The sequence below is a fragment of the Salmo salar genome, chromosome ssa11 (assembly GCF_905237065.1).
Source record: "Salmo salar chromosome ssa11, Ssal_v3.1, whole genome shotgun sequence".
Lineage (NCBI taxonomy): Eukaryota > Metazoa > Chordata > Actinopteri > Salmoniformes > Salmonidae > Salmo > Salmo salar.
In genome coordinates this window covers 53,586,203-53,606,907 of record NC_059452.1, presented here as the reverse complement: position 1 = coordinate 53,606,907, position 20,705 = coordinate 53,586,203, and the positions used below count along the sequence as shown (strand labels likewise).

The following is a 20,705-nucleotide window of genomic DNA, read 5'->3' as shown; positions in this document are numbered from 1 at the left end:
GTTTCCGGGCAGTCTTCGACCATCCACCTGAGGGCAGAGCGGCGGGTGAGCGCCTCTACCATCTGAGGCAGGAGACGAGGAGCGCCCAGGATTTCGCATTGGAGTTCAGGACCCTGGCAGCCAGTGCAGGATGGAATCACGGGGCCCTGATAGATCATTATCGCTGCAGTCTGCGGGAGGACGTCCGTCGGGAGCTGGCCTGTAGAGACACCACCCTAACCTTCGACCAGCTGGTGGATCTGTCCATCCAGTTGGACAACGGGCTGGCTGCTCGTGGACGTCCAGATCAGGGTCTGGTGGTTTCATCCTCCTGCACCACCTCTCCTATAACCATGGAGCCAGGAGAGAGGGTGCACAGGGAGACCGGAGGGAGTTCCCGCTCGCGTACCGTCAGTGACCGCAGAGGACACACTGCTGGTCGGTGCCGGGCAGGTTCTTCTGGGAATCGAGGTAACAGGCAGGGCGCTCTGGCACCACCCCAGGTGAGTAGGCACCATTCTCATCCAGAGCCCTCTGTTGCTCATATATTTGTGTCTGTCACTTTTCCTGATTTTTTTTCCCCTCATTCCCAGCATAAGGCACTAGTAGATTCAGGCGCAGCTGGGAACTTTATTGATCAAACGTTGGCTCATAGTTTAGGGATCCATATTGTACCGGTGAAAGTACCTTTTCCCATTCACACCTTAGATAGTCGACCATTAGGGTCAGGGTTGATTAGGGAGGCCACGGCTCCATTGACTATGGTTACGCAGGGGGGTCACAAGGAGAAAATTAGTATTTTCCTTATCGACACTCCTGCGTATCCGGTGGTGCTGGGTCTTCCCTGGTTAACTAGTCATAACCCCACTTTTTCTTGGCCACAGAGGGCTCTTACGGGGTGGTCGCGAGAGTGCTCAGGTAGGTGTGTAGGGGTTTCCGTTGGTGCTACTACGGTGGAAAGTCCAGACCATGTCTCCACCGTGCACATTCCCCCTGAATATGCCGATTTGGCTCTCGCCTTCTGTAAAAAGAAGGCGACTCAATTACCACCTCATCGACAGGGGATTGTGCGATAAATCTCATGGCAGACGCTGCACTTCCCAAGAGTCACGTGTATCCCCTGTCGCAAGCGGAGACGGTGGCTATGGAGACATATGTTTCCGAATCCCTGCGTCAGGGATACATTAGGCCCTCCATCTCACCCGTCTCCTCGAGTTTCTTTTTTTGTGAAGAAGAAGGATGGGGGTCTGCGACCGTGCATTGATTATCGAGGTCTTAATAAAATTACAGTGGGGTACAGTTACCCGCTACCTCTGATCGCCCCCGGTGATTGAATTAATGCACGGCGCACGCTTCTTCACAAAACTGGATCTCAGGAGTGCGTATAACTTGGTGCGTATCCGAGATGGAGACGAGTGGAAGACAGCATTTAGTACCACCTCAGGGCATTATGAGTACCTTGTCATGCGGTATGGGTTAAAAAATGCTCCATCAGTCTTCCAATCTTTTGTCGATGAGATTTTCAGGGACCTGCACGGGCAGGGTGTAGTGGTGTATATCGATGACATTCTGATTTACTCCGCTACACGCGCCGAGCATGTCTCCCTGGTGCGCAAAGTGCTTGGTCGCCTGTTGGAGCATGACCTGTATGTCAAGTCTGAGAAATGCTTGTTCTTTAAACAGTCCGTCTCTTTCTTAGGATATCGCCTATCTACGTCAGGAGTGGAGATGGAGAGTATTACAGCCGTGCGTAATTGGCCGACTCCCACCACGGTAAAGGAGGTGCAGCGATTTTTAGGGTTTGACAATTACTACCGGAGATTTATCCGGGGTTTTGGTCAGATAGCTGCTCCCATTACCTCACTGCTGAAGGGGGGTCCGGTGCGCTTGCAGTGGTCAGCTGGGGCGGATAGGGCGTTTAGGAAACTGAAGGCTCTGTTTTCCTCGGCTCCTGTGTTGGCTCATCCGGATCCCTCTCTGCAATTCATAGTGGAGGTGGATGCATCTGAGGCTGGGATAGGAGCTGTGCTCTCTCAGCGTTCAGGTACGCCACCTAAGCTCCGCCCCTGTGCCTTCTTCTCGAAGAAGCTCAGCCCGGCGGAGCAAAACTATGATGTGGGGGACAGGGAGCTGTTGGCTGTCGTCAAGGCTCTGACGGTGTGGAGACACTGGCTTGAGGGGGCTAAACACCCTTTTCTCATCTGGACTGACCACCACAATCTGGAGTACATCCGGGAGGCGAGGAGACTGAATCCTCGCCAGGCAAGGTGGGCCATGTTTTTCACCCGTTTTGTGTTTACCCTCTCCTATAGACCAGGTTCCCAGAACGTCAAGGCAGACGCACTGTCCCGGCTGTATGACACAGAGGAGCGGTCCATGGATCCCACTCCCTTCATCCCAGCCTCTTGGTGGCACCAGTGGTCTGGGAGCTGGACGCGGACATTGAGCGGGCATCACGTGCAGAGCCCGTTCCCCCTCAGTGTCCAGCTGGGCGTCTGTACGTTCCGTCCGCTGTCCGCGACCGATTGATCTACTGGGCTCACACATCACCCTCCTCTGGTCATCTTGGGATTGGTCGGACAATGCGCTGTCTTAGTGGGAAATACTGGTGGCCCACCTTAGCTAAGGACGTGAGGGTTTATGTTTCCTCCTGCTCGGTGTGCGCCCAGTGCAAGGCTCCTAGACACCTACCCAGGGGTAAGTTACAACCCTTACCCATTCCACAGCGCCGTGGTCCCACTTGTCGGTGGATTTTATAACCGATCTTCCACCATCACAAGGTAACACCACGATCCTGGTCGTTGTGAATCGCTTTTCTAAGTCCTGTCGTCTCCTCCCTTTGCCCGGTCTCCCTACGGCCCTACAGACGGCGGAGGCTCTGTTTACACACGTCTTTCGGCACTACGGGGTGCCTGAGGATATAGTGTCTGATCGAGGGCCCCAGTTCACGTCAAGGGTTTGGAAGGCGTTCATGGAACGTCTGGGGGTCTCGGTTAGCCTTACCTCGGGTTTTCACCCTGAAAGTAACGGGCAGGTGGAGAGAGTTAATCAGGATGTGGGTAGGTTTCTGAGGTCTTATTGCCAGGATCGGCCGGGGGAGTGGGCGGAGTTTGTGCCCTGGGCAGAGATGGCTCAGAACTCGCTCCGCCACTCCTCCACTCACCTCACTCCGTTTCAGTGTGTGTTAGGTTATCAGCCGGTTCTGGCCCCTTGGCATCAGAGCCAGACCGAGGCTCCTGCGGTGGACCAATGGTTCCGGCGCGCGGAGGAGACCTGGGACGCAGCTCACGTCCGCCTTCAGCGCGCCGTACGACGTCAAAAAGCTGGTGCAGATCGTCGCCGCAGTGAGGCCCCGGTGTTTGCACCGGGGGACAGGGTCTGGCTCTCGACCCGAAACCTGCCCCTCCGCCTGCCCTGCCGGAAGCTGAGTCCGCGGTTTGTGGGGCCGTTTAAAGTCCTGAGGAGATTGAACGAGGTATGTTATAGGTTAAAGCTTCCCCCCAATTACCGCATTAACCCCTCGTTCCATGTGTCTCTCCTCAGGCCGGTGGTGGCTGGCCCGCTCCAGGAGGCCGAGGTGCGGGAGGTTCCTCCGCCCCCTCTGGACATTGAGGGGGCCCCGGCGTACTCCGTTCGATCCATCCTGGATTCGAGACGTCGGGCGAGGGGTCTTCAGTACCTCATGGACGGGGAGGGGTACGGTCCGGAGGAGAGATGCTGGGTTCCGGTGGAGGACGTGTTAGATCCTTCCATGCTGAGCGAGTTCCATCGTCTCCATCCGGATCGCCCGGCACCTCGCCCTCCGGGTCGTCCCCGAGGCCGGTGTCGATGCACTGCTGGAGCCGCGCGTCAGGTGGGGGGTACTGTCACGACTTCTACTGAAGTTCATGCCCCTCCTTGTTCGGGTGGTGTTCGGCGGTCGACGTCACCGGCCTTCTAGCCACCATTGATCAGTTTTTCATTTTCCATTGGTTTTGTCTGGTCTCTTTACACACCTGTTTCATATCCCAGTAATTATATGCTGTGTATTTAACCCTCTGATTCCCCTCATTTCTCTGTCAGTGAGTGTTTGTTTGTTATGTACGTGTTGTTTCTATATCGGTGTGCGACGGGTTATTGTTTTACCCGGATTCTTTTCTACGTTGGTTTTGGAAATAAATATTCCATTTTTAAACCACTCTGTTTTCTCCTGCGCTTGACTTCCCTGCCACCTACATACATGGACTATGACAATGGAGAGGATGGTAACAGCCTGGTAAAAACGAGATGGTGATTATGGTAACAGCCTGGTAAAAACAAGATGGTGAGGATGGTAACAGCCTGGTAAAAACAAGATGGCGAGGATGGTAAACAGCCTGGTAAAAACAAGATGGCGAGGATGGTAACAGCCTGGTAAAAACAAGATGGCGAGGATGGTAACAGCCTGGTAAAGACAAGATGGCAAGGATGTTAACAGCCTGGTAAAAACAAGATGGAGAGGATGGTAACAGCCTGGTAAAAACAAGATGGAGAGGATGGTAACAGCCTGGTAAAAACAAGATGGGGAGGATGGTAATAGCCTGGTAAAAACACAGTAAGAGACATGACTTTACAGTACAGTACACACCACAGGATGGTTAGCCCTCTGAGCTAAAGGCCTTTCATTAATAATATACTAGTATGTACAGTGACTACAGAACTCTAATAATATACTAATAATATACTAGTATGTACAGTGACTATAGAACTCTAATAATATACTAATAATATACTAGTATGTACAGTGACTATAGAACTCTAATAATATACCAGTATGTACAGTGACTATAAAACTCTAATAATATACTAGTATGTACAGTGACTACAGAACTCTAATAATATACTATTATGTACAGTGACTATAGAACTCTAATAATATACTAGTATGTACAGTGACTATAGAACTCTAATAATATACTAATAATATACTAGTATGTACAGTGACTATAAAACTCTAATAATATATTCATAATATACTAGTATGTACAGTGACTACAGAACTCTAATAATATACTAGTATGTACAGTGACTACAGAACTCTAATAATATACTAGTATGTACAGTGACTATAGAACTCTAATAATATACTAGTATATACAGTGACTATAGAACTCTAATAATATACTAGTATGTACAGTGACTACAGAACTCTAAAAATATACTAGTATGTACAGTGACTATAGAACTCTAATAATATACTAGTATATACAGTGACTATAGAACTCTAATAATATACTAGTATGTACAGTGACTACAGAACTCTAAAAATATACTAGTATGTACAGTGACTATAGAACTCTAATAATATACTAGTATGTACAGTGACTATAGAACTCAAATAATATACTAGTATGTACAGTGACTACAGAACTCTAATAATATACTAGTATGTACAGTGACTATAGAAAGTCTACACACCCTTGAACTTTTTTCAAAATGTTCTGCCTTAAAATTACATCTAAAAATGTTACTCCACATTTTCAAATTAAAATAAAATTGTCTTTACCCAACTGAGTGGAAGCACCTTTGGCAGCCATTACAGCTGTCAATCATTTGAAATAAGATTCCACCAACTTTGCACAACTCTTAAGGCAACATATATCCATTGTTTTCGTAAAAATTGTTCAAGCTCATTACATTTGGTTGGGAATCATTGATGGACAGCAATAATCAAACCTTGTCTGACTTTCAAGTGAGTGTACTTCACTTGACTAGAACCAGTCAACAACCCTCAACATCTTTTGGAAAGCCATTCTTGTGTGTCTTTGGCATTTAAATTTGTGTTATTGTCTTGCTGAAAAATAAAACTATCCCAGGGTTACACTGAGGTGGGTTTCCCTCTATCTTTTTACCTGGGCTTTGCTCCTTTTCATATTTATTTTGATCCTGACAAACTCCCCAGTCCATGCCGATGACAAGCATACCCAAAACCTGATGCTGCCACCACAATAGTTGAAAATAGAGAGGGTTTCACTCTGTTGTGTTGTATCGGGTTTGATCCGACCCTGTAGTTTTTAATTTAGGCCAAAAAGTTAATTTATTGGCCGTGTTGTCTTGCAGTATTATTTAACAGTCTTGTTGCAACCAGAATGGATGATTTGGAGCGGATTTTATAACACAGGCTGTTTTTTGTTTCACTTTGTTAAACAAGCCAGTAACATGCAGTGAATGCACTGTTGTTGATCCCTCTGTATTTTTAAGTATGGTGGCGGCAGCATCATGTTATGGGTATGCTTGTCACCGGCAGGGACTGGGGAGTTTGTCAGGATAAAAAAAAATCTGAAAAGGAGCAAAGCCCAGGTAAAAAGTTAGAGGAAAACCTACCTCGGTCTTCTGAAAACTTGACCCTGAGATAGGGTTATAATTTTTCTGCGGGACAATTACACAACATGTTGATGCCAAATACACACCAGAATGGCTTTCCAATAGGTGTTGCGTGTTCCTGAGTGGTCTAGTCTCAGTCCTGACTGAAATCTTCCTAAAAATACACCACAGGGACAAGGTTTAAATATCGCTGTCCATCAATGATTCCCAACTAATTGCTTGAGCAATTATGACAAAAAACAATGGATATATGTCACCCTAAGAGTTGTGCAAAGTTGGTAGAATCTTACTCCAAGTTATTCACAGCTGGAGACTTATGGTGCTTCCACCAAGTATTAACTCAGGGGGGGTGGAGACTTATGGTGCTTCCACCAAGTATTAACTCAGGGGGGGTGGAGCCTTATGGTGCTTCCACCAAGTATTAACTCGGGGGGTGGAGACTTATGGTGCTTCCACCAAGTATTAACTCAGGGGGTGGAGACTTATGGTGCTTCCACCAAGTATTAACTCAGAGGGGGGGGGTGGAGACTTATGGTGCTTCCACCAAGTATTAACTCAGGGGGGTGGAGACTTATGGTGCTTCCACCAAGTATTAACTCAGGGGGGTGGAGACTTATGGTGCTTCCACCAAGTATTAACTCAGGGGGGGGTGGAGACTTATGGTGCTTCCACCAAGTATTAACTCAGGGGGGTGGAGACTTATGGTGCTTCCACCAAGTATTAACTCAGAGGGGGGGGGTGGAGACTTATGGTGCTTCCACCAAGTATTAACTCAGGGGGGGTGGAGACTTATGGTGCTTCCACCAAGTATTAACTCAGGGGGTGGAGACTTATGGTGCTTCCACCAAGTATTAACTCAGAGGGGGGGGTGGAGACTTATGGTGCTTCCACCAAGTATTAACTCAGAGGGGGGTGGAGACTTATGGTGCTTCCACCAAGTATTAACTCAGGGGGGTGGAGACTTATGGTGCTTCCACCAAGTATTAACTCAGAGGGGTGGAGACTTATGGTGCTTCCACCAAGTATTAACTCAGGGGGTGGAGACTTATGGTGCTTCCACCAAGTATTAACTCAGGGGGGTGGAGACTTATGGTGCTTCCACCAAGTATTAACTCAGAGGGGGGGGTGGAGACTTATGGTGCTTCCACCAAGTATTAACTCAGGGGGGGTGGAGACTTATGGTGCTTCCACCAAGTATTAACTCAGAGGGGGTGGAGACTTATGGTGCTTCCACCAAGTATTAACTCAGGGGGGGTGGAGACTTACGCAATTAAGATATTTATTTTTGTTTAATACATTTTTGAAGAACATTTTCTTTCTTTCACTTTCAAAAATGTAGAGTAGGTTGTGTAGATCTATAGGGAAAAAAAGATTTATTAAAAAAAAAAAAATAATAATTTTTAAAGGCAGCAAAATATGAACCAGTTTAAAGGGGTGTAGATGTTCTATAGTCACTGTACATGATATACCAGATAACAGATGAATTAACTACATTTTCCCAATTACAGTCAATTATGTTGTTTCCATCTGGAGCAGGCTTCTACTTTAATGATCCAACACATTCAATTCATCAATTAATAAATCAATGAATCAATAATACCATTTACTGTGTTATATTATCAGTAAATCAATAACTCAATAATACAATTTACTGTGTTATATTATCAGTAAATCAATAATACCATTTACTGTGTTATATTATCAGTAAATCAATGACTCAATAATATCATTTACTGTGTTATATTATCAGTAAATCAATAATACCATTTACTGTGTTATAGTATCAGTAAATCAATGACTCAATAATACCATTTACTGTGTTATATTATCAGTAAATGGTATTTGGCCAATATCACCTTCAGTATCTTCTTTAGATAGCTTGTTAACATCCTGTGGTGACCCTACTCTTCCTTACCGGTGATCTTCTTCTCGAAAGAGGTTTCCCAGGCGTACATCTTGATGAGTTTGATGCAGGTGAGAACCTCGTTCATGGTGCGGACACGAGTGTCTGTGACGCTCACCGCTTTCCTCCTGAACCTTTGGATCAGTCTGGCCATGGTAAACTACAGATGACACAACAACATACTGGTCAGTCTGGCCATGGCAAACTACAGACAACACAACCACATACTGGTCAGTCTGGCCATGGTAAACTACAGACAACACAACAACATACTGGTCAGTCTGGCCATGGTAAACTACAGACGACACAACAACATACTGGTGAGTCTGGCCATGGTAAACTACAGACGACACAACAACATACTGGTCAGTCTGGCCATGGTAAACTACAGACGACACAACAACATACTAGTCAGTCTGGCCATGGTAAACTACAGACGACACAACCACATACTGGTCAGTCTGGCCATGGTAAACTACAGACAACACAACAACATACTGGTCAGTCTGGCCATGGTAAACTACAGACGACACAACAACATACTGGTCAGTCTGGCCATGGTAAACTACAGACGACACAACAACATACTGGTCAGTCTGGCCATGGTAAACTACAGACAACGCAACAACATACTGGTCAGTCTGGCCAAGGCAAACTACAGACAACACAACCACATACTGGTCAGTCTGGCCTGACAGAGACTCCTATGAGGGTTAGTACCTGTATGGGGATGAAGACGAGGTAGACAGAGACTCCTATGAGGGTTAGTACCTGTATGGGGATGAAGATGAGGTAGACAGATACTCCTATGAGGGTTAGTACCTGTATGGGGATGAAGACGAGGTAGACAGAGACTCCTATGAGGGTTAGTACCTGTATGGGGATGAAGATGAGGTAGACAGAGACTCCTATGAGGGTTAGTACCTGTATGGGGATGAAGATGAGGTAGACAGAGACTCCTATGAGGGCAGTGTATCCCAGGGTGTAGCAGGCGTAGATGATACAGACGGTCAGCAGCACAGGGATACACAGCAGGAAGGTACCAAACAACACAGCCTCAAACATCCTGTAGCCATCACTGATCAGCACGTTGATCATCTGGAGGGAGGAGAGGGAGGGGGAGAGAGAGGGAGGGGGAGAGAGAGCGAGAGAGAGAGAGAGAGACAGAGAGAGACAGAGAGAGACAGAGAGAAAGAGAGTGGTGGGAGAGAGAAAGGAGAGAGAGAGGAGAGGGAGACAGAGGAGAGGGAGCGAGCGAGAGAGCGAGAGAGAGAGAGGAGAGAGCAAGAGCGCGGGAGGAGAGAGAAAGAGAGAGAGGAGAGAGGAGAGGGAGAAAGAGAGAGAGAGAGGAGAGGAAGAGAGTGAAAGAGAGAGAGAGCGAGAGAGAGACAGAGAGCAAAAAGAGAGAGAGAGAGAGAGAGAGAGAGAGAGAGAGAGATAGAGAGACAGAGAGAGCAAAAAGAGAGAGAGAGAGAGAGAGAGAGAGAGAGAGAGAGAGAGAGAGAGAGAGAACAGACGAGCAGGTGAGAAGATAAGCTCAGATACATTTGGATTTTTTGGCAAGGGTATATACAGGATACTACCCTCCACAACACTATGTCACCAGGATATATACAGGATACTACCCTCCACAACACTATGTCACCAGGACATATACAGGACAGTACCCTCTACAACATAACCTTCACTATGTCACCAGGACATATACAGGATAGTACCCTCTACAACATAACCTTCACTATGTCACCAGGACATATACAGGATAGTACCCTCTACAACATAACAGTCTAAACCCTGTCTAACCCATTACAGTCTAAACCCTGTCTAAGCCATTACAGTCTAAACCCTGTCTAAACCCTGTCTAAACCCTGTCTAAACCCATTACAGTCTAAACACTGTCTAAACCCTGTCTAAACCATTACTGTCTAAACCCTGTCTAAGCCATTACAGTCTAACCCATTGCAGTCTAAACCCTGTCTAAACCCTGTCTAAGCCATTACAGTCTAAACCCTGTCTAAACCCTGTCTGAACCCTGTCTAAACCCTGTCTAACCCATTACAGTCTAAACCCTGTCTAACCCATTACAGTCTAAACCCTGTCTAAACCCTGTCTAAGCCATTACAGTCTAACCCATTGCAGTCTAAACCCTGTCTAAACCCTGTCTAAGCCATTACAGTCTAAACCCTGTCTAAACCCTGTCTAAACCCTGTCTAACCCATTACAGTCTAAACCCTGTCTAACCCATTACAGTCTAAACCCAGTCTAAACCCAGTCTAAAACCTGTCTAACCCATTACAGTCTAACGCATGTCTAAACCCTGTCTAAACCCTGTCTAACCCATTACAGTCTAAACCCTGTCTAACCCATTGCAGTCTGAACCCTGTCTAAACCCTGTCTAAACCCTGTCTAACCCATTACAGTCTAAACCCTGTCTAAACCCTGTCTAAACCCTGTCTAAACCCAGTCTAAACCCTGTCTAAGCCATTACAGTCTAAACCCTGTCTAAACCCTGTCTAAGCCATTACAGTCTAAACCCTGTCTAACCCATTACAGTCTAAACCCAGTCTAAACCCTGTCTAAACCCTGTCTAACCCATTACAGTCTAACCCCTGTCTAAACCCTGTCTAAACCCTGTCTAAACCCTGTCTAAACCCTGTCTAACCCATTACAGTCTAAACCCTTTCTAAACCCAGTCTAAACCCTGTCTAACCCATTACAGTCTAAACCCTGTCTAAACCCAGTCTAAACCCTGTCTAAGCCATTACAGTCTAAACCCAGTCTAAACCCAGTCTAAACCCTGTCTAAACCCAGTCTAAACCCTGCCTAACCCATTACAGTCTAAACCCTGTCTAACCCATTACAGTCTAAACCCTGTCTAAACCCTGTCTAACCCATTACTATCTAAACCCTGTCTAAACCCTGTCTAAACCCAGTCTAAACCCAGTCACCCAGTCTAAACCCTGTCTAAGCCATTACAGTCTTAACCCTGTCTAAACCCTGTCTAAACCCTGTCTAAACCCAGTCTAAACCCTGTCTAAGCCGTGGGAGGAGGGGGGAGTGCGGTTAAACTGAGGCATGTGGAATTGTTTTAAGAAGGTCGTACCAAGGATCATTTTGCCATTTGATTTTGAATACTTTGTACTGTAACCGTTCGGACGCTACAGACTGTTTCGTGAGAAGACCGATTTTCGGGATGTCTCATGGTCTGACAGACAACACTCTAGCTCAGACACCTTTCACCACAGATGTCTCCTGGTCTGACAGACACCTCTCTAGCTCTGTCACCTTTCACCACAGATGGGGTGTCTCCTGGTCTGACAGACACCTCTCTAGCTCTGTCACCTTTCACCACAGATAGGGTGTCTCCTGGTCTGACAGACACCTCTCTATCTCTGATACCTTTCACCACAGATGGGGTGTCTCCTGGTCTGACAGACACCTCTCTAGCTCTGACACCTTTCACCGCAGATGGGGTGTCTCTGTCACCTTTCACCACAGATGGGGTGTCTCATGGTTTGTCAAACGTCTCTCTAGCTCTGACACCTTTCATCGCAGATGGGGAGGTGACACGTCAGCGGTTAAAGGTGGATTGAGACGCATCCAATGCAAAACACAACTCTCTGGCTGAAACAGACATGTTGTTATGGGGAATCTCTGGCTGAAACAGACACGTTGTTATGGGGAATCTCTGGCTGAAACAGACACATTGTTATGGGGAATCTCTGGCTGAAACAGACACGTTGTTATGGGGAATCTCTGGCTGAAACAGACACATTGTTATGGGGAATCTCTGGCTGAAACAGACACATTGTTATGGGGAATCCCTGGCTGAAACAGACACATTGTTATGGGGAATCTCTGGCTGAAACAGACACGTTGTTATGGGGAATCTCTGGCTGAAACAGACACATTGTTATGGGGAATCTCTGGCTGAAACAGACACATTGTTATGGGGAATCCCTGGCTGAAACAGACACATTGTTATGGGGAATCTCTGGCTGAAACAGACACGTTGTTATGGGGAATCTCTGGCTGAAACAGAGACATTGTTATGGGGAATCTCTGGCTGAAACAGACACATTGTTATGGGGAATCTCTGGCTGAAACAGACACATTGTTATGGGGAATCTCTGGCTGAAACAGACACATTGTTATGGGGAATCTCTGGCTGAAACAGACATTGACTCTAGAGGGTTAACGTGAAGAAATAAAAGCGAAATCTGTCTGAGGAATTTAGAACTTCCGGCTGTTACGTCAGGTTTCCCATGATGCTGATCTCAACAACAGGGTCAAAGTTGAATGTCTCTTGCTGCTTGCCGGCTAAGCAACGGTTATTTAAAAAGTCAAACGCCGACAAGTAAGAGGTCAAAATAAGGCTGTTTGAAAGGGGCTCATATAAACATGGACCCCGGGGCTGTTTTTTTCCAGGCAATGTGAAAAGGTGTATATTTTTTATTTTACTAGGCAAGTCAGTTAAGAACAAATTCTTATTTTCAATGACGGCCTAGGAACAGTGGGTTAACTTCCTTGTTCAGGGGCAGAACGACAGATTTTGTACCTGGTCAGCTCGGGGATTCAAACTTGCAACCTTTCAGTTAACAGTCCCAACGCTCTAACCACTAGGCTACCCTGCCGCCCCTCCACTCTAACCACTAGGCTACCCTGCCGCCCCACAGTACTGAACCCATAGAATGAAAACAGGACATTATAATGGTGTCTGTGTGACTGTACCTCTCCCACAGAATGAAAACAGGACATTATAATGGTGTCTGTGTGACTGTACCTCTCCCACAGAATGAAAACAGGACATTATAATGGTGTCTGTGCGACTGTACCTCTCCCACAGAAATGTTGCTGATGGATCTCAGTGAGATGATCTTCTGGAAAGCGATTATAGAGAAGCTACTCTTCACCCTGATGGCTGTCCTCAGGTTAACAGCCCACAGTAGAGAGGCAAAGAAGGCTTTAGAGAACTCTGAGATGAACAGAGCCACACACAGACCCACACCGTGGACCAGTGTAGACGTCCCAGGAGCTTCTGCATAGTTCTGGATCTCATACACCAGAACAGCCTGGAAGACACACACACACACACACACGCACACACACACACACACGCACGCACACACGCACACACACACACACATCAATAAACAGACAGGTTTTTTTTTGTTTTAATATCAATCATGTGTTAAATAAATCATCAACATCTACGCAGGAAATGAATTTATTTTAAATCACAGGACTTACCGGTCCAATAAATACAGAAAGCGTGAAGAAGATGGAGACGAGGAAGGCCACCAGTAATCTGGTCCTTTGGAAACGCATGAAGACTCCACCTAAAGAAGCTTTCTCTAGTCCCACTTTAGCTACTTCCTCCTCCCAAAGCCTCTCAAACCTACAGAGGAAAGAAGAGTCAATCAAACGCTGTCCCTTTTTTTCACAGACACAGAGCTCAACCAAAAAAAACGCCAGTCGCCAAGCACAGGGTGACAAGGGCCAAATAAAAAATGTTTTATTAATCTATTTGAATTAACATTTTAACAGTTTACTTCCCCATTTATGGTAAAAGGTGATGCTCTACGTCAAATGTTTATGATGATTAACCCAGTGGACTAACCCAGTGTCACAGTATCTAACGAAGGTCGGGCGGCGCTCGGCGGTCGTCGTCGCCGGCCTATTAGCTGCCACCGATCGTTGTTTCTGTGTCTTTTGGTTTTGTCTGTCTGTCTATCTCGCACCTGTTTTGTGTTTGTCATTAGTGGGGGGTTATTTAGTGTGTATTTTCAGTTGGGGTTCTCGTGCGGGATTGTTTATTGTCCACTCAGGACAGTTGTGATTGTAAATTGTTATTGTCGATTATTATTGCCGGGCTGCGCTCCGTGCGCTTTTTGTTTCCAGTGCGCTTATTTTGGGAAGGTGTTTTTCCCCTGGCAGACTTCGCCACGCGCCTGGTGCCCTACGGCTATTGCGTGTTACTAATATTATTAAAACACAGTTGCTCCGGCCCTCTGTCTCCTGCTCCTGATTCCACATCTCCACTGGTCCTAGACAGCCGTGACAGAATCCCGCACCAAATATGGAGTCAGCAGGAGTAGAAGCACCGTCCATGGCTGAGCAGGTCTCTCAACACGCCAGCCTCCTCCACCGCCTAGGCTCGGCCATGGACCAGGTGTTGGCCCGGTTGGAGAACTGGGAGAGAGGTGCTTCCCCAGCTGGACCAGCTCCAGTCCCTCACCCTGCGCCCCTACACACACCCCCTGAAGCGGTCGCCGGTGGTATCCGGATTACTCCTCCCCGGGAGTTCGATGGGACGGCCGCTGGGTGCAAGGGGTTCTTGCTCCAATTGGAACTATACCTGGCGACCGTCCACCCCCCCCCCTTCCGACGAAGAGAGGGTGAGCGTCCTCGTCTCCTGTCTCACGGTTCGAGCCCTGGAATGGGCCAATGCGGTCTGGGATGGCCCAGACTCGGCTCGGGGCGACTACCCTGAGTTCACCCGCCGCTTCCGGGCGGTTTTCGATCATCCCCGGAGGGCAGGGGCGGCGGGTGAGCGGCTATTCCACTTGAGACAGGAGACGAGGAGCGCTCAGGATTTCGCCCTAGAATTCCGGACTCTCGCCGCTGGATCGGGGTGGAACGAGCGGGCCTTGATAGACCACTATAGGTGTAGCCTTCGCGAGGACGTCCGCCGGGAGCTGGCCTGTAGGGACAACGCCTCCACCCTAGACCAACTGGTGGATTTGTCCATTAGACTGGACAACCTGCTGGCTTCCCGGGGACGTTCCAGTCGGGGCCTGTTCGTTCCGCCTCCCAGTCCCCCCGCTCCACAGCCCATGGAGATAGGGGGACTGCGTCGAGGAGGACCGGAGAGGGGGGGGTCTCTCCTGCACCCGATGTGGACGCAGAGGACACACTGTGGACCGGTGCTGGAGTGGTCCCCCGGGAGTTCGGAGGGCAGGCAGAGCACTACTCGAACCCCCAGGTGAGTCCGCACCAGCCACACCCAGAGCCCCCTGTCGACCACATGTACACCTCTGTTTGTTTTCCTGATTTTTCCCCTCACTTCCAGTATAAGGCACTAGTCGATTCAGGTGCAGCTGGGAGTTTTATGGACCGTGGGTTAGCGAAGAGGTTAGGGATTCCCCTGGTTCAGCTGGACCACCCTTTCCCTGTGCACGCCCTAGATAGTTGACCGCTAGGGTCAGGCCAAGTAGGGGAGGTCACAGTGCCACTGGTTATGCAGACGTGGGGGGGTCATGAGGAGCGTATCAGCCTGTTCCTCATTGACTCCCCAGCATTTCCGGTGGTCCTGGTAATCCCCTGGCTAGCCACGCACAACCCGCAGATTTCGTGGAGACAGAGGGCTCTTACGGGGTGGTCGAGGGAGTGCTCAGGTAGGTGCATAGGAGTTTCCATCGGTGCGACTACGGTGGAGAGTCCAGACCAAGTCTCCACCGTGCACATTCCCTCAGAGTATGCCGATTTGGCTATCGCCTTCAGTAAGACGAAGGCGACTCTATTACCCCCCCATCGACGAGGGGATTGTGCGATAAACCTCCAGGCCGACGCGGTTCTTCCTAGGAGTCACGTGTATCCTCTGTCTCAGGAGGAGACAGTGGCTATGGATACATACGTCACTGAGTCCTTGAGACAGGGATACATTCGGCCATCTAAGTCCCCCGTCTCCTCAAGCTTTTTTTTTCGTGAAGAAGAAGGAGGGAGGTCTGCGCCCGTGCATTGACTATAGAGGTCTAAATGCTATCACAGTGGGTTTCAGTTACCCGCTACCGCTCATTGCTACGGCAGTGGAGTCATTTCACGGGGTGCGCTTCTTCACAAAATTAGATCTCAGGAGCGCATATAACCTGGTGCGTATCCGAGATGGAGACGAGTGGAAAACCGCATTTAGTACCACATCGGGCCATTATGAGTACCTCGTCATGCCGTATGGGTTAAAGAACGCTCCCGCTGTCTTCCAATCCTTTGTGGACGAGGTCCTTCGGGACATGCTCGGGCAGAGTGTGGTGGTGTACATCGATGACATCCTGATTTGCCCCGCCACACGCGCCGAGCATGTGTCCCTCGTGCGTAAAGTGCTTGGGCGGCTGCTGGAGCATAACCTATACGTCAAGGCTGAGAAATGCGAGTTCTTCAAACGAGCCGTCTCATTTCTAGGATATCGCATTTCCACCTCGGGGGTAGAGGTGGAGTGTGACCGCGTGACGGCTGTGCGTAATTGGCCAACCCCAACCACTGTGAAGGAGGTGCAGCGGTTCTTGGGGTTCGCTAATTATTATCGGAGGTTTATCCGGGGTTTTTGGCCAGGTGGCGGCTCCCATTACCTCACTGATGAAGGGGGGCCGGTGCGGCTACGATGGTCAGCAGAGGCGGACAGAGCCTTCCATCGTCTGAAGGTTCTGTTTACCAATGCACCTGTCCTGGTGCATCCGGACCCCTCCTTGCCATTCATAGTGGAGGTGGACGCGTCCGAGGCTGGGGTAGGAGCTGTGCTATCGCAGCGCTCGGGCGTTCCTCCGAAGCTCCGCCCATGTGCCTTCTTTTCTAAGAAGCTGAGCCCGGCGGAGCGCAACTATGATGTGGGGGACCGGGAGCTGTTAGCCGTGGTCAGGGCTTTGACGGTGTGGAGACATTGGCTTGAGGGGCACGTCACCCTTTTCTCATCTGGACCGACCACCGTAACCTGGAGTATATTCGGGCAGCGAGGAGGCTTAATCCCCGTCAGGCAAGGTGGGCCATGTTTTTACGAGGTTTCACTTTACCCTCTCGTACATTCCAGGTTCCCGGAACCGGAAGGCTGACGCACTGTCGCGTCTCTACGACACCGAGGAGCGGACCATCGATCCCACTCCCATACTCCCCACCTCCTGTCTGGTGGCACCGGTGGTATGGGAGGTGGATGCGGACATCGAGCGGGCGGGTCGGTCAGAACCCACTCCTCAATGTCCCGTGGGCCTGAAATACGTTCCGCTTGGTGTTCGCGATCGCCTGATCCGATGGTCCCACGCTCTACCCTCCTCGGGTCATCCTGGGTGGAACGGACAGTGCGGGGCCTGAAGGGGATGACGAGGACATCGTATCTGATCGGGGTCCCCAGTTCACGTCCAGGGTGTGGAGATCGTTTATGGAGAGGCTGGGGGTCTCGGTCAGCTTGACCTCGGGGTTCCACCCCGAGAGTAATGGGCAGGTGGAGCGCATTAACCAGGATCTGGGCAGGTTCCTGCGGTCGTATTGCCGGGACCGGCCAGGGGAGTGGGCGCAGTTCGTGCCATGGGCCGAGATGGCCCAGAACTCTCAGCGCCACTCCTCTACCAACCTATCACCCTTCCAGGTGGTATTGGGGTATCAGCCGGTCCTGGTGCCATGGCAACAGAGCCAGACGGAGGCTCCTGCGGTGGAGGCATGGGTGAAGCGCTCTCAGGAGACCTGGAATGGTGTACAGGAGTGCCTAAGGAGGGCTGGTGAACGTCACAAGGAGAGCGCTGACCGCCACCGCAGTGACGCCCCCGTGTATAATCCGGGGGACAGAGTCTGGCTCTCGACCCGGAACCTGCCTCTCCGCCTGCCCTGCCGGAAGCTGGGTCCGCGGTTTGTGGGGCCGTTCAAAGTCCTGAGGAGGATAAACGAGGTGTGTTACAGGTTACAACTCCCTTCATATTACCGTATTAACCCCTCGTTTCATGTGTCTCTCCTCAGGCCGGTGGTAGCTGGTCCACTGCAGGACGATGAGGTGCTGGAGGTCCCCCCGCCCCCCCCTGGACATCGGGGGGGCCCTGGCGTACACAGTCCGAGCCATCCTGGAACCCCGACGTCGAGTCAGGGGCCTGCAGTACCTCGTGGACTGGGAGGGGTACGGTCCGGAGGAGAGGTGCTGGGTTCCGGCGGCGGACATTCTAGATCCACCTATGCTACAAGAATTCCACCGTCGCCGTCCGGATCGGCCGGCGCCTCGCCCTCCGGGCCGTCAGGGGAGGGGTACTGTCACAGTATCTAACAAAGGTGGCGCCCCTCCTCGGTCGGGCGGCGCTCGGCGGTCGTCGTCGACGGCCTATTAGCTGCCACCGATCGTTGTTTCTGTGTCTTTTGGTTTTGTCTGTCTGTCTATCTCGCACCTGTGTTGTGTTTGTCATTAGTGGGGGGTTATTTAGTGTGTATTTTCAGTTGGGGTTCTCGTGCGGGATTGTTTATTGTCCACTCAGGACAGTTGTGATTGTAAATTGTTATTGTCGATTATTATTGCCGGGCTGCGCCCCGTGCGCTTTTTGTTTCCAGTGCGCTTATTTTGGGAAGGTGTTTTTCCCCTGGCAGACTTCGCCACGCGCCTGGTGCCCTACGGCTATTGCGTGTTACTAATATTATTAAAACACAGTTGCTCCGGCCCTCTGTCTCCTGCTCCTGATTCCACATCTCCACTGGTCCTAGACAGCCGTGACACCCAGTGGACTAACCCAGTGGATTAACCCAGTGGACTAACCCAGTGGACTAACCCAGTGGACTAACCCAGTGGATTAACCCAGTGGACTAACCCAGTGGACTAACTCAGTGGACTAACCCAGTGGACTAACCCAGTGGACTAACTCTTACAGATAACACCTAGGATTTAACCCAGTGGACTAACCCTGTCTGAAACCTGAAGATCTGACGTCACATGTTTATGATGATTAACCCAGTGGACTAACCCAGTGGACTAACCCAGTGGATTAACCCAGTGGACTAACCCAGTGGACTAACTCAGTGGACTAACCCAGTGGACTAACCCAGTGGACTAACTCAGTGGACTAACCCAGTGGACTAACCCAGTGGACTAACTCAGTGGACTAACCCAGTGGACTAACCCAGTGGACTAACTCAGTGGACTAACCCAGTGGACTAACCCAGTGGACTAACCCAGTGGATTAATCCAGTGGACTAACCCAGTGGACTAACTCAGTGGACTAACCCAGTGGACTAACTCTTACAGATAACACCTAGGATTTAACCCAGTGGACTAACCCTGTCTGAAACCTGAAGATCTCACTAAACTCTTACAGATAACACCTTTAACATAATGACTCCCACCTTTTCACCATTGACAGACAATACCTAGGCATTAGCTTAGCGCGCTAACTTGGGTTAACATTCCTAATGAGTCCCACCTTTTCCCATTGGTGTCGGCCCCATCATGAGAAGACAGAGACAGGGAGCTCTTGTCCAGACGGTTCCTGAACAGGCTCCACATCATGGGAGTCATCCAGGCAAACGAGGTGAAGGAGAAGAAGCTCGCATCGTCCATGGGGTTGGACCTGGACAGAAACAGACAACATCAGCGAACATCAGGAATACATCTAACATTACAGCTGCAGCACTAGGGGGGGAATCATAGGATTTACAGAGCATTCTGTTGGACATCACGAATACATCTAACATTACAGCTGCAGCACTGGGGGGAATCATAGGATTTACAGAGCATTCTGTTGGACATCAGGAATACATCTAACATTATAGCTGCAGCACTGGGGGGAATCATAGGATTTACAGAGCATTCTGTTGAACATCTATCCATAATGTAATCCACTGATAGAGGTTAGAGTTATTATGGGCTAGGGTTATTATGGGTTAGGGTTATTATAGGCAAGGGTTATTATGGGTTAGGGTTATTATGGGCAAGGGTTATTATGGGTTAGGGTTATTATGGGACAGGGTTATTATGGGCCAGGGTTATTATGGGTTAGGGTTATTATGGGTTAGGGTTATTATGGGTTAGGGTTATTACAGGTTAGGGTTATTATGGATCAGGGTTATTATGGGTTAGGGTTATTATGGGCTAGGGTTATTATGGGTGGGGTTATTATGGGTTATTATGGGTTAGGGGGTAGGGTTATTATGGGCTAGGGTTATTATGGGTTAGGGTTATTATGGGTTATTATGGGTTAGGGTTATTATCATTTACATTTACATTTTAGTCATTTAGCAGACACTCTTATCCAGAGTGACTTACAGTAGTGAATGCATACATTTCATACATTATTTTAATTTTTTTTATTTCTTAAGGGTTAGGGGGTAGGGTTATTAGGGTGTAGGGGTAGGGGTTATTAGGGGTAGGGATTAGGGTTATTATGGGTTAGGGTTATTATGGGATAGGGGTATTATGGATTAGGGTTATTATGGGCTAGGGTTATTATGGGTTATTATGGGTTAGGGTTATTATGGGCTAGGGTTATTATGGGTTATTATGGGTTAGGGTTATTATGGTCATGGATTAGTTATTATGGTTAGGGTTATTATGTTTAGGGGTTAGTGTTATTATGGTTAGAGGGTAGGGTTATTAGGGGTAGGGGTTAGGGGTAGGGTTATTAGGGGTTAGGGGTTAGGGGGTAGGGTTATTAGGGGCTAGGGGTTAAGGGGTAGGGTTATTAGGGGTAGGGGTTAGGGGTTAGGATTATTAGGGGGTAGGGGGTAGGGTTATTAGGGGTAGGGGGTA

General features: G+C 49.0%; 1 pseudogene; it reads right to left on the bottom strand.

The window, feature by feature from the left end:
• LOC106562802 (ATP-binding cassette sub-family C member 12-like) overlaps positions 1-20,705 on the bottom strand; it is an 88,665-nt pseudogene that overhangs the window by 36,753 nt on the left and 31,207 nt on the right.